The sequence below is a fragment of the Quercus robur genome, chromosome 4 (genome assembly GCF_932294415.1).
Source record: "Quercus robur chromosome 4, dhQueRobu3.1, whole genome shotgun sequence".
Classification (NCBI taxonomy): domain Eukaryota; kingdom Viridiplantae; phylum Streptophyta; class Magnoliopsida; order Fagales; family Fagaceae; genus Quercus; species Quercus robur.
Genome location: NC_065537.1, coordinates 11,613,678 through 11,626,081, shown reverse-complemented (window position 1 = coordinate 11,626,081; position 12,404 = coordinate 11,613,678).

The following is a 12,404-nucleotide window of genomic DNA, read 5'->3' as shown; positions in this document are numbered from 1 at the left end:
CCTAATTTCATACCAGGCAAAAGTGTGTTGAATGGATAATCAAAACTTTGCCATAAGACCCCATTATAGTAAATCCATTAAATGATTAAAGTACAATTCTTTTAAGATAAAATTTCCGGAGTCCAGTAGAGTAGCGACAGTGTTCATTGAAGGTTGAGCAGAAGAGTATAACACTATAGGATCCCCACCTAGGTGCATAATTTTCAGTGTTCCTGTATTATCCAAGGTGAACATGCCGGAATCGTTGGCAATAGGTTTGCCTGGATTAGCAACATATACAACAAATTTGTCTGCCTTGTCCGTTACTCCCAAAAAGGAGTTCTTGTGTTTGTTGAAAAACTTCGAAATGAACTTCCTTTTTGCGGAAACCTATAGGTCAATTGAGGAGTTGAGCATGTCGCCTGGTTTGAGACTATCGCCTTACAATTTTAATTTCCCTTTTGCAGCGTGTGTAGTACAGAAGCATGAGATAAAAAGAAGGAAAATAAATTGGAGAATATGTAATTTGGTAGCCATGGTTGAACACTGAATTTCTCTAGTTGCTGAAATGGAAATGCAAGTGTTTAAATATTGGTAAGGTCAGATGCATTATTTGAATGGGGCGATTCTATGAGACAATAGTAGTAGAATTACTTTAATGTTTAAATGTATAGACAATATTTAGTGAGTTAGTGCCGAAAGGAGAAAAAACCTTTACTAATTGGTCTAATGAAAGTGGATATAGATTTTAATGGACGGGGTATGGTTGCATGAACTTGCATGTGGTCGTAGTTGAATGCTTTTTCTTTAAAAAAGAGCTAGTTGCATACCCATGTAATGCGTGAAAATAAATAAGTATTTTGTAATTGTAGTATAATGTATAAATTGTTATTTAAATTTTGTGGAAGATAATTTGTTCTCCCTGTATATTAAACAATTTCTAAAATTATTTTTCATCTATCCATCTTTACAAATATACAATTTTAATATTTTTGGTGTGTTTGATTGATATTATTCTTTTTTGAGGTGATCCATATGTTTCTAAATTATGTTATGGTACGTTATATATTTTTTTCTTTTACAACTAAACTCTTTAGGCTTCAAATATATTATTCAATTTTCTCATTCTTTTAAAGGGGATTATCATGATAATCAAAAACTTATCACAAAATTACACTTGATATTACTCAAATAGTTAACATACATATTCAAATACATAGCAAGATTGTATTTTGATATAAATTCAATTTCTAACTTTCAAAATAACTAAGTATTATGTCAAACAAAAAACAAACAAAAGCTATATAAGAGAGAGAGAGAGAGAGAGAGAGAGAGAGAGAGAGAGAGAGAGAGAGAGAGAGAGAGAGAGAGCTTGTGATGGAGAACTCAAAATACACACTACCAAATCGTATCAACTCAAAATAGTGTTATAAAAAATATAATGGTTCATCAATAGTGGCATGATCTTAAAAGAAAAATAAAAAAGAAGAAGGAAGATTTAAGTAAAGTTTGATTTGATATAAAAAAAATAAAAAAATAATAAAGTAATGATATATTCACAAATTATTTTACAACATTTTTATAAAGTATTGTTGTTGGAAACTTTTGATTGGTTTTTATTTAGGCCTACCACTAACATCACTTTTTCATTTATCAATAACTACTCATTATATTAGCAGTTTGTAAAATTTTTTATAAAAATGTTTTTGTCTCTGGCATTATTCTTAAAAGAAAAGTAATTCTACGGTTACAAATTATTTTACAACATTTTTACAAAATGATGATGTGATCAACTCCTTATTGGTTTTCATCTAAATCTACCATTAATATCACATTTTTATTTGCCAATAACCACTCACCACATCAACAATTTGTAAAAAAAATTGTATCTCTAGCATTACTCAAAAAAAAAAAAAAAAAAAAAAAAAACGTATAGGTGAGGAAAAATATAAAATAAAAGTGCTACGTTGTAGGAGGCAAACAAATCATTCCTATTTCTCCCACCATTTTAATAATTATTCACTATATTATGCTCCTTTAATTACTTCATAAATATTTTTATTCATATTTCCCAACAATTTTTTCCCTTACTAACCTAAAAGGCATGTGATGAAAAATGAAGATTTATTAAAATAAAAGGCATGATCTAAAGAAAGGAAGATTTAAATAAAGTTTGATTTGATTTTTAAAAAAACGTATAGGTGAAGAAAAAAAAAATATAAGCGCTATATTGTGGGGAGACAAACAAATCATTCCTATTTCTTATTAGAAGATGCAATGGGTATTTGTGTTTCGATCTGGCTTGAAATCATGCTCTGATACTAAATAATATGTTAATATATTTTAGGTGAGCACAAACTGGCCTTGACCCCAACTTAACATATATGTGGGAAAAAAAAAAAAGGGGGGGCTTCACTCTCTTCCGCCGTACCGAATGGCCTCCAAAAGACATAAAAGAAAGTCAAATAGTGGTTTAATTATGACTAGACATACAATAATTTCATAACTGATTAATGTAATCCATGCCTATTGGGTTGTCTTTTTGGATTGTCCTATGAACTTCTGATGGCTCTTGATCTCCTTCAACAACAAAACATCATCAATCTTACTTTAGGTTTGTTCTAGAGGGTTTAGGAGAGGAAGGGGTGTTTTGGGATGTTTTTTGAGCTTGCTTGAACAGAGGAGGGGAGCAGGCTTGTTAATCCAACATCCTGGACCACACAGTGAGAAACACTTCCAGCATATCTAGGAACTTTGGTCCATTTTGTTCCACCTTGAGGAAAAGTAAGGGCCTGTTTGGGTAACCTTTTTTCATCACTCAATTTCCGTCACTCAATTTCCATCACTCATCACTCATCACTCGTAACTCATAACTCATAACTCATCACTCATCACTCATTTTTTCACACTCATTTGGCAACATCACTTTTATTTTCATCACTCAATTTTTTCACACTATTCATGGGTCCCACACCTGTCAGCCAGTACAGTAGTTTTTTTTTTTATTTTTTTTATTTATTAATACCCAACTCACCGAAGCTTATAAAAAAAAAAAAAAAAAAAAAAAAACCGAACAGCCAACCCAGGAAAAGAAAAAGAAAAAGAAAAAAAAAAAAAAAAAAGAACAACGCCAACCCAGAAAAGAAAAAAAAAAGGAAAAGAAAAAGAAAAAAAAAAAAAAAGAACAACGCCAACCCAAAAAAAAAAAAAAAAAAAAAAAAAAAAAAAAAAAAAAAAAAAACCGGAACGGCCAACCTAGGAAAAGAAAAAGAAAAAGAAAAAGAAAAAAAAACAGCCAACGCCAACCCAGGAAAAAAAAAAAAAAAAGTCAAAAGGTAGTCAAAAGTTGCGGCTGTGGGTCCCTCATGTGTGTTTATTTACGGAAATGCCATTGAGTTATGAGTTATGGAAACTGAAAACAGTCTTTTGTTGTTTTCAGTTTCCATAACTCATAACTCAAAAATCAGAGAATTGAGTGATGGAAACAGAGTTATGGAAACAGAGTTATCGTTTGGCCAAACAACCTTTTTACTATGGGTCCCACCATTTTTGAGTTATGAGTTATGGAAACAGAGAATTGAGTTATCAAAAAACTCAATCCAAACGGCCCCTAAACCTCAAAAAAGGCACCTTTGTATTCGAATTTATTACATTTACATTTACTACACCATTACTGAACAGTATTTTCCAGCCCCCAAAAAAAAAAGAAACATAAAGGTGTATGTGCCTCCATTTACACTTTCAGTGCCCATACAATTCTAATCCATATTAAACATAATAAAATAATGAAAGTTCCACTAATACTATCAATTTTGAGAATATATATATATATATATATATATATATATAAACTAAAATTAACGGCCCATTCATGTAAGTGAGAAAATAGAAAGATAAAAGTAGAAAGATGGTGTGATTATAGTCACACCAAATTATCCAAGTCATGCTATATAATAGAATAAAACTATATTCTTATATATTATACTTTATAATGCAATAGGATAACATTTAACAATGAAAAAAAAAATAACAACTTAAAAAAAAAAAACCAAATTGCGTCAGCCCAAAGTATAATTCTAAAGAACACAAAATTTCAACAACATAAAGTAGAGGTATATAAAATAAAAGAAAAATCCACCAAAAAAAAAAAAAAAAACATAAGAGAGAGTAATAACCTTTTGGGAAAATATGTGTAGAATGAGAGAATTGGAAATTTACAGTAAGAGGATAAGGAGGATAAAGGAAGAGTTACATTAAGATTAAGAGAAATGGGTAAATGAAAAGGTAAAAGGGAGGGGGTAATGGTTGGAGAAAATGTAACACTAAGGTAAAAAATGAATAAAAAGAAGAAGAGTCAAAAAATAAGAGAAAAATGGTTGGAAATAAGTGGGTGAGGTGGTCGCTAATATGACTCAACTGGAATATAACAACAATAAATGTCATGTTTCAACTTTTAGATATATATATATATATATATAATTTCGATATGTTGTGGATTTTCATGACAACAATGGAACTCATCAAGTTTACTCTCGTTTTCTAAATAATTGCAGTGCTAAATCCTATAATCTTTTGTGAAATAGACCCATCATTTAGCTTCTTTCTTTTTCTTTTCTTTTTCCCTAGGTTTAATACGTAAAGAACCTTTACCCATCTACGTTGTACTTGCAATATAAATCTACATTTTAGACAAAAAGTAGTAAACGTTGTACATTTTATCATCTACCCATTGCATCCCATGTCTTATCTCTTTCTTAAGGACTGAAAATACGTTCTTGTTATTATATTGTTTGGTACTTCAATTCAAACACTTTTGCCAAAAAAAAAAAAAAAAAGAAGTTGTTTTGGCAAGAGCCTTATAACCCAACTTGCTACAATTCCTGATGTTTCAAATGGAGACGAATCTTATCTTCCATTGTAACTTAAATAAATTTTTTTTTTTAAACAAGAGAAAATAAAAAATAACATTCATTAAATAGAGGTTTCTCATTTCACGACAATGAGTAAGACCACTATATATACCAAAAGATGTGCCACTTTGTTATGTAAGGAACTAATTGCTTTTGCACATCTTATAAGTCTGTCTCACCATAACTCCGAAATGGTAGACATCGGATTTATAGATTAAAAAAAAAAAAAAAAAAAAAATCACTTTCATTTCATATTGAGCATACATATGTCCACTACATCAACATATAAAACAAGTTTTAAATTTATAACTCCATTAATAATCAAGTCGAAGAAGTAATGCAAGCATTTAAAATGAAACAATATATATTTGTTTACTATGTATGTCCCAACAACCCTAGTAGTACTTAATTCTTGTTTGATTTGCTAAAAAATTCTTGCCACACCAAAATCAAAATGTTTATACTTAAAGAGTATATTGTTAGCTTTTACATAATTAAGAAGTATATCACTATATTGCTAGATTTTAAAATCTCTATGAATGTATATATCAAGTTAAGTATATTAGACTTGAAAAGAGAGGAAAAATACTATTGAAGTGCACTAGTATGGTGCCTGCCATAGACCTGATATGGTTAAGTTAGAAACTCTCTCAAGATCTCCATGAACTCTTGAAATAAAAGAGTTAGTAAATTTCTCATATACGTTGAATTTGATGAGGTTTGGTCTTTATATAAGGAATCTTGAGTGGGCCTCCTTCTTTTATGTCACTCTCGTCATGGCAGATATGTTAACTTAGTGGGTGGAGTGCGAGCAAGTTTTGGAGAATTTACTCCCATATTTTAAAGTAGTGGACTTGCGTGATAAATCCCAATTCTGATGAATTTAACTAAGAATTACTAAAGTGTTGAGCGGCAATCTCTATGGATGAGACTTCTGTCTGGACGTCCTTAATTTCTTGTAGACAACAGTAGCCACATAGATTTCCAATTCTTCCAATGTAGCTTTCTTATCTTCTTTAGCTTTTTTCATTCGTATGGTGCCATTTTCAGTTGTCCTGGCATACTTGCCACTCATTTTGAGCAAAGCATCATAATTTTGCTGAAGAATTGCTAACTCCCTTTTTTCCCTTACTCTTCTTCATTATCTTGAAATTGAAAATGGGAGAAATTTGTTTCAGGAACAACTTCGCTTTCTATGGGGATGGTCTCCAGATCATCACCATCCTCTTCATTTATCTCATCAAGATGAGTTGTAGCATCACCATTAATGATGGCCATAAAAGTAGTGTAATTTCCATCTTCGTCCACTTCATCATCAAAATTCAGGTGACAAGCTTTCTGAATCACTAAGAGTTGCACTCATAACGTTTCCCTTTCCCCTTAGGTAATTTGGGCAATCTCTTTTCAAATGACCGAGTACTTATAGCACTCATAGCATGTAGGTGTGGAGTTTGAAGATCCTTCACTAGATTTCTTCCACTTGAAGTCCCATTTCCCATCGTCCTTTTGGAACTCTTTTCTTGAATCAAATGACTTCATAAATGGCTTTCCATCTTGCCTTCTTGAGTTTTTCTTGAATTTCAAAAATTTATTGAAATTCTTTGCAAGATACGCCACCTCCTTCTCAATGTCAATCTCATTGGAATTTGAAATTTTCAACTCTTCAATCAATTTTAAGGTAATGGATTTTCCAGACTTGTGTGAAGGTAGTCCCATCTCATAGGTTTGTAATGATCCCAAAAGCTCTTGAATTCTGGTTTTATCAATATTATTGCTCTCCTCTATTGCAGCAACTTTAGGACGAAACACTTCGGGCAAGGACCTCAAAACATTCCTTACTATTTTCTCATTTGGAATTCTCTCTTCGAGATTCAACTTTGATGTCACAATCTCATTTAGCTTTGAGTAGAATGAGTCAAATGATTCATCTTCCCCCATCCTTAGCCCTCATCTTCAGCTCTTCGAAATGAATTGCGAGCATTTGTAGCTTGGTATCCTTGATCCTTTTCATTCCTTTGTAGGTTGTTTGAAGGATGTCCCATGCTTTTTGGTGGTTTCCATGTGAGATATCCAATGAATTTCCTTAGGAGACAACATAGAATATAGCATTCAAGGCTTTGTTGTAAGCATTAAACTTATCTTTGGCAACCTTATCCCATTCAGCCTCAGGCTTATCAGGTGCTACCCAACCTTCCTCAATGGAAGTCCAAACACTGCCATTAATGGAATAGAGGAAAGTACATATGTGCCTTTTCCAAAATGCATTGTTGCTCTCATCAAAGAGTAGGGTAGTAGCTATTGATTGGCCACGTTCCATAAGGGTAAAGACCAAAAGGAACGCAACAAAAACAAGGGGAAAACACACAAAATAGGAAAATGCTAACACAACAAGGATTCAAGGTCCACACAATGTGATGTGAATCACAAGCGACTTAACAAATTTTCCAACACACAAACTACACTACACAAGCATGGCAATATCATAAGGTAAAGGAAATATAAAGGGGAAGACAAGCAAACCACACATAACACCACAAGTATTATGGAAGAGGAGAGCTTGAGCCTCAGGCATAAAAACTTCTCCCTCGACGACCTGTCGGAAGTCTCCACTGTGCAAGATAGTTGCGGTACATAAGGCATACAATGAACCCTCTAAGCCTAAGCTCCTACATGTATTTGAGCCCTCCGAGCTCCAACTAGTAACTGACTTCAACGAGTCCTTTCTCTTCCTAGCTTATCGGAGACCCTCCAATGAAGCACCAATGGAATCACCTCCAATAAAGATTGGATTTATGTTATGGCTTCTCAAGTTTCCTTACACATTCACTCACTCGTAGGTATGTGTTTGTGGATGAGGAATGTGTTTATAGAATTTCTATCAATAAAATGAAAGAGATGGAAAAGGAAGATTAAGAACTTGGTTTTTCTCTAAGGATAAAGCTCTCTCCTTTCATACATAGGAATTACTTCACTCTCTTGGCACCCTTAGGGTTTCTAGGGTTGGGCAATACTTATCTAAAGCCCTTGCCACGCCTCACAGCTATGTGTGTGTGTGCGTGCTAGCAAAAAAGCAATGGTTGGTGCAATTTGCAGAGTATAGAGATCGTGCAACTCGTGACAATTCGCCTCTTAAGGCTACAAGATGGTCGTGAGGTGAACATTTGTGCTCTCAAACAAATGTAGCTTGATGTAGCTTTCATTCTTTAGGAAGAGGCTCAAGTACACTACCCTAACTTACACAAAATCCTAGAAAATAATACATCACCAATAAAATGCATTACATATAAAGTTTTGATACTGAATAAAGCCAACATAAAACATGACTTCTTAAGCTATTAGCCAAAAATTGTACAAGCAAATTATCATTGCTCAGAAATAGAATACCGATATCATTAAGACTCAGCTGTAAATATTAATTTGAAGTACCAGAGAACCAATAAGCACCAACTGGTTCAGTCGAGCTATTTACAGGATAGGCAACAAGGTTTCCATCTTGCTGCGTAGAAAGCCTAAATAGTCCACTTGAGTGGCCTGATGTAGAGACACTAGAAACCAAGTCCTTCATGGAAGAAAGATTCTAACCTCCTAATTTGGTGTCAGTTTGAAAATCAAAGCCTTCCCATATGATATTAGAAGTCTTGTTGTAGAGCATTAAATTACTAGAATCCAGCAAAGCAACTGAAGTTGTAGGATAAGGCATACTAGATATGTTTTTTGTCACCCTTGCTCTGTCTCTGGTTAGGTGAAAAGAAGCATTTGAGGAGACTGGCAAGTCATCTCGATTTGTAGTCCAAGTTATTGTTTTTTCAGCTTGAATAATCAGCCATATTCCGATAGCAAAGCCATCACCTTATGAGTAGAATCCAAATGCAAAAAGTCCAAAAGGAGAGAGCCATGAAGTATGGCTTGAATTGGGAGAGAGCGAAGATCCTAAATGTTTTACATTGGAGTGGTTTTGATAAGCCTTTGCCTTAACAGAAAGTGGGAAAACAAGCGGTAAGAGTAGAACTAGTACGACAGTTATGAGATAAAGAGTAAGAGAGAGGAAAGGGTTGAGAGATGATTATTATTTTTGGAGTAATTCTATATGCACAACATTTTCACAACAAATCTTATAAGACAATCTATTATTAGTGGGTGAAAAAATGATATAACTATTGGCCCAAAATTAGAATTAGTAACTGTAGACACCACATTTTCTATCCATTAATAAATTTTAGTCTCTAATCCCAATGATGAGCTTGGTATGTCTACAAAAGGTAATTGAATTTATTTTGATAGTTTGGAAGTAATCACAATTCGAAAGTGCTCAAATCGCTTTGAAAACAATGCTAAAAAATGACCTTTGCTCATTGTTTTCATAATAAATTTTGATTCATAAAGAAGGTCTTAGTGAAGTTTAATTCATTGGCAAGTAGAAATCCCGAGCTTCAATTTGAACACATATTTTACCTAATTTGGATTAATATTGAGTGAGTTATGGCTATCTGAAGTTGGGCCATCAGAGCTATCAAAATTAGGGATTTTGGGATGCACGCGTGCACAGGGGGCATGCATGTGTGCACATCCCCAAACCTACGCATGCAGGCCAAATTCCAGAAGCCCAGAAATTCATTTTTTAGGGCCCAAAACCTCCCTATTTGATGGACTATGGCCCCTAGACTTTTTGGGACATCTAAAACCCTCCAAATGAGTTTGAAAATCCTAGTTTAAACATATAAATATAACCTTATGCCTCCAAACTCAAACCCTAGCTAAAGAGAGTTGATTTTCCACATAAACTTCTACAAAACTCTTTCCTAACTCAAAACTTTTTGCACTCACAAGATTGTGCACATTTTTGAGTTCTTCAAAACCTCTCTCTATTATTCTTAAGGCAGAAACTATTTTCTAATTTTCCAAAACCCTTTTCAAACAATCTTTTCAAGAATATTCTTTTATTTTGAGTTTTGATTACCTATAAACTATTGAAATCTTCTATTAGCTTTGATATCTCATTGAATCTTATTGTGTAAACACTGAGGGGCTGGTTAAATATCAACCAAGTTGTGTTCCATAAGTAAGGTGAGTCTCTCTTCTTGGGTTTTCCTTGATTAAGGTTTTTATAACTTGCATTCTTGCTGTTCTTAATTGATTTACATGTTATATATGCTTAGAAATATGTTTTGTTCCGTTAAATTTCGTTTTATTGTGTCTCATCATGTTTTGATTGGAGAGTTGAATGATTGGATATATTGATGAACATGTTTTGATGTGTTAAATGTTGTTCTTGTTTGTTGTTAGATCCAATGCATATTTAGGAGTAGATTTTTGTTTTGTTTTTGATATCTTTGTTGTTAGTTTAGGTTGTTTATTTTTATATTAGAAGGATACTTAGGTTGATAGTTCTTTGTTTTAAGTTTCTACTTTGTTTTTCTGCATTTTAGTTTCTAGGTTAGGGTTTGAGGCGTGTCTGTGTGCCGCATGCTTCTGCATGCATACGCATACTCAAAGTATGCATATGCATACAACTAACCCACGTACGCAGGCTTATGTATGTGTATGCATACTCTTGCTCAGAAACCCTAATATGAGTTTTCTACTTCAGCCTCTTTATTTCTTTCATGTAATATGCCTCTATTTTGAACCTTTCTTATGTTTTTGAGTCTCTATCTCTCTGTTTACTTGTTTTTCTTCACATGTTAGATTAGGGTTCTCTTCCAATGTTTCCTTTATTCTACCATGAACGTGCATATGATATGATCACGCATTGATATATAGGTACTGTGATGCAATAAGGTAAGTGATGTAAGGCATGCATTCATATGTACATGCATTTGATTGGGATTTTAGGTTTGATGAATATGATATGAGAACTTGGAATATGTTTGTGTTCTTGATGTTCTTGATGCTCTCCAATAATTCTCTAATGCTGTCATGACCATGTGATATCTTTATTTGTTTACTGCCTTGGACGAGATAATATAATATGCATGATGAATGTATGTTAAGTTTGATATGAGTTGCCATGATAGATGTATGTTAGGGTTTTGGGATGATTGATGCCATGTCGATTGCTAGATGTATGCTAGTGTGTGTGTGAGTATAGATAACGGTATATTGAATAGGCCTTCAATGAGATTAAGACATAAGATACAAGGACTAAAAGCCGACCCGCGAGCAGGTGGGGTTGGGTGCATAACACCTTCTCATCCGTTTACCTAAACTGCAAACTTATACTCTGATAGTAAGATTAGTCCTTCCATGTAAAGACACTATTTTATGGTTCCTAAACCTAATCTAGGTGGCGACTCCATCTTTTTTTCGCCCCGGTCCACTTGGCCAAGGCATATTCCCCTTTCCTAAGGAGGAAACCACTACGCCCACAGTAAAAGCTTATCACAAAATATTTTTTGTGAAACTATTATAAAAATGTTGTGGATGTAACAATACTATTTTATTATTTTTAACCTAAATTCTTGTAATTCTCAAGTGAGGTTGTTCAACATTTTTATTGGGATGATAATAATTTGTTAATTTAGTGTGTGTGGATATATATATATATATATATATATATATAGAGAGAGAGAGAGAGAGAGAGAGAGAGAGAGAGAGATTAGTGTTTGTTACACATTGTCTGTTGGGTGTAACAGGTAGTTTGCATTGTGCACTAGTCATTACCCTTGAAGCAAAACTTTTGTATATTTTTTTTTAAAAGCTTCTTTTAAGGTACAATTTGAAGTCCTGACATGCTCAACATATTTTAGGCCAAATAGTTTCTCAACATCAATGTGATTATTAACCTAAGTTAGCTATTTATTGCAGTTTTCAAATGTAGCATCAACTAATTTTGAACAATATATAACAACAAAAATTAGTCCAAATAACATAAAAAATAACCCAAATAATAAGAAGATTAGACCAAATAACATCAAATGAACAAAATATTCAAAAAAAGAAAAACTCTCAATTATTTTAGATTCGTAAGTCATTCAACTCATTCTATAAAAATAATCTCTAATTTCATTTTCCTACTAAGAGAGACACTGTGACAATGAGTTTTTCTTAACGACACCGACAACTCTGCTGTTCCTAACTTTGCAAAAGCAACAACTCTACTTTTCTCAATGGCTTGACTCGCACTCATAACTAGTATCATTTGTTGTTCTCTACATCTCTCTCTCTCTCATCATTTTAGACTCTCAATCACACTATTACTCTTAGCATAGGATTTTCAATTCTCACTTTATTTCTCATTAATTAGTTATTTTTTACTTTTTCATTTTATTAGTAAAAATAAATTGTTAAATTCACATATTTGTATTTTTTTTTTTTATGTTGATATATTCAAATTCTATTTTATTAGATTTTGTATAATTAGGTTTCTTACAGTCAACCTCAGAAAAAATTATTAGTAACAGGTATGTGCTTGTATTATTAAACAGGTAATGGAAAGAAATCATGGCAAAAAGAGTAGCAAAAGAATATTTCGAAAAGCTAATCCAATCTAATGTTGTATTATTCTATAAGGATAAA